Source organism: Sinocyclocheilus grahami, unplaced genomic scaffold, assembly GCF_001515645.1.
Source record: "Sinocyclocheilus grahami isolate Dianchi unplaced genomic scaffold, SAMN03320097.WGS_v1.1 scaffold1275.1, whole genome shotgun sequence".
NCBI classification, from domain to species: domain Eukaryota; kingdom Metazoa; phylum Chordata; class Actinopteri; order Cypriniformes; family Cyprinidae; genus Sinocyclocheilus; species Sinocyclocheilus grahami.
This window is the reverse complement of record NW_015506454.1, coordinates 693,953-696,823: the sequence shown is the minus strand read 5'-3', so window position 1 is coordinate 696,823 and position 2,871 is coordinate 693,953. Positions and strand designations below refer to the sequence as shown.

Sequence of the window (2,871 nt, the reverse complement as noted above, 5' to 3'; positions counted from 1 at the left end):
AATCGATAATTTTGACCCATACAGTGTTTTTTTTGGCTATTGCTAAAAATATACTCAAGCGACTTAAGACTGCTTTTGTGCTCCAGGGTCACATATTTAGTGGCGTTTTCTAAGTTAAGCATCATTATAATACCCAGAGTATAGGTTTGAACAAACCTCTAACCTTTAGTGTTAACGCATCATTTATGTCAAATCACTACTTTACTAAGTGATCAAACAGATTTTCACCTGGTGGAAACTAAAATGGGTGCAAAATATCCAATTTACATTGAAGGTGGGACCCGAGCCATATCTAGAGAACACAATATCATCGATTTGAGGTAAGCAGTCATCCACTTCAACACCCTAACAATGCTTTCTACACCCTAATCCCATATGTTTCCAGAAAATAAAAGCTAGTCACCAAAATGCCCTGTAATGAACAGATTAATGTGGAATCACTTTTTTTCTTTATCGTCACACCCGATTAGGACACGGTGTAACAGAGCCTTTAAAGGTGTTGCTTTTATATCAGCTACTGACAGTGATGAATCATTACAGAGCTAGCATGCTGGTTTTCTAATGTCAGTATTAGTGTGCAGCGATTTTAGCGTCCCTGAGATGTGACTGAGGCAGAGACAGAAAGCGAGCGCTAATGTTTTAGAAGAGGACTGGCAGCTGTCCAGCAAATAAAGTCATTTCTCAAAGCTGCAGCCAAAATAAGCCCACTAATATATCCTCATTAGGAACCGTGCAAATAAACCAGGACAACAAGACTCCAGGGCTTCTGGGAATCAGGCGGTGCTTAAAGTCCACAGGAAGTCAGGACATTCAGGAATTCATCATTTACTGTCTCACTGCACTGTCCTGGTCTTTTTGCTAAAGATTCATGTTCGTCATCCAAAGGACAAAATGTTTGGCCTCATAATTTTTCACCAGAATGTAATAGTTGCTCTGCCTCACAACACATTACAAGTAAAACAGTTACAGTTTTAGTTAACAGTTTAGTTTTTGTTGTTGTTGCATTTGTCCTTTATTTATTTATTTTTTTAATAATTTTTTAAGTGTATATATGCATATATATTTATACATATACATACAGTATACATATATATATATACATTTTAAGTTTTAGTTATTTTAGAACATCAATTTAAATTTAAAAATGGAAAATGTTGCATTGGCAACTACCTGAAATGAAACTGAAGTTTTAAATTGTTTTATTTCACTTAACATTTATTTTATTTCAAGTAATGACTTTTCATGGTTTTACTTAGTTAACTATAATAACCCTGGTTTGATAACTGAAGTCCTGAAACTTGGATCTTGTATCGATATATTAGTCATACAGTATGCTGATTCAACCTCCAATGACCATATTTCTCTGGATGAGAATACAGAAATCAGAGATCAGTGGAAATTGTCTGTATGCCACAAACCGTCCTGCGGGAAAGTGCTTTAGTCAGCGCGGCTGTAGTGAAGCAAGGTCTTGATTTGCAAAATCAAATTCTCTGACTAAAGCGGCAGTGAATAAGCAGTCAGGCAGCACGCTTCATAAAAGCTCAAATGCTCGGAGAGGCTGATAGCGTGAGTGGGGTTTCATTTGAGCAGCGTAATGAGCTATTAATGGTGCTTTAAGGGCTTTCTCGTGGTGTTTGTTTGCTTTTCGGCATTTGATTTGTTTGTTTGTGTAGCACCCGACCGCCTGCGGAGCTGAGACCTGTCTGTCTCTCATACTAGTACAGCGACATACTACGTTTATCTGAAGTGTGCACTATGCTAGTGCACAATTGCTGTTAAAATTGTGATTTTAATTATTTGCTGGGAAATACAAAGTCAAGTTGAGTGCAATGTGGCTTACAGTTCCTGCACTGCAAATTTTGGTAAATGGTGTAGGCAATCTTGAGTAAATTCAGATGCTGTGCACAGTATGCATACTGCACCAAGTATAATAATAATAATAATGTTTCATTTATATAGCAGCTTTCCCAAGCTCAAGGAAGCTTCACAATAACAGAAAGGAACAAACAATCATTTCACAAATAATTACTTAACGGACAGTAGACATTTGCCCAAACCAATCATTGAGAGCTACAAAGGACTGCAGTTGAGTGGTCACAACCTTTTCCATGATTTTTGAGACAAACTGTAGATTGGAAATTGGACGATAATTAGCGAAGTTGGTTGGGACCAGATTTGTTTGTTTTTTTAAGAATAGGAGTAACAACAGCAGTCTTTAGTGAAACTGGAACAGTGGCAGAGATAAGAGACATATTCACAAGATGTGAGATAGGAGCAGATATGACAGAGGTACAGTGTTTCAAAAGGAATGTTGGTGCAGGATCTAACCAACATGAAGAAGAATTGGATTTCTGTATTATTTCACTACTTAGGATGGGGTTAGTCAAGGTAAAGTTATTAAGTGTTTGGATAGACTGAGCTTGCTCACAAGTAGAAGTGGTCGGTTCTTCACCAAGAGTCCCACATAAAGCATCCAGCTTTCCCTGAAAGTGGTGCAAAAAAGAACAGCATAAGTCATCAGATTCTTGTTGACTGGCAATACAATGCAAATACCTGGACTAGCTTGTTTACTATGTTAAATAATGTGAAATTTAGGTTAGAGTGAGCTGCATTCAAGGCTGTTTTATAATATATTAACATGTTCTGAAAATACTTGAAAACTTACTTGAATACTTAAAGTTTTCCTAAAGAGGCGTTCAAGTTGTCTGCCTCTTGCTTTCATAGTGCGTAGCTCAGCATTAAACCATGGAGAGGAGTGGGACATGGGAACAGACTTAGTCCTAGATGGAGCATGCTCATCTAAAACATCAGCAATAGCAAAGTGATAGAAGTCAAATGTGACCCTGGACCACAAAACCAGTCATAAGGGTC

At 37.5% G+C, this 2,871-nt stretch overlaps 1 protein-coding gene across 2 annotated transcripts in view; it reads right to left on the bottom strand.

Annotated features, from left to right (window-relative positions):
• LOC107568718 (muscarinic acetylcholine receptor M2-like) overlaps positions 1-2,871 on the bottom strand; it is a 77,014-nt gene that overhangs the window by 22,031 nt on the left and 52,112 nt on the right. Inside the window, exon 1 of one of the 2 annotated variants that reach the window (XM_016254707.1) lies at positions 2,429-2,473. The exons of the other annotated variant lie outside the window; for it this stretch is intronic. The gene's annotated coding sequence lies outside the window, so the exon portion shown is untranslated. Of the gene's footprint in view, positions 1-2,428; positions 2,474-2,871 lie in introns of those variants that run through there. 2 annotated transcript variants of the gene reach the window in all.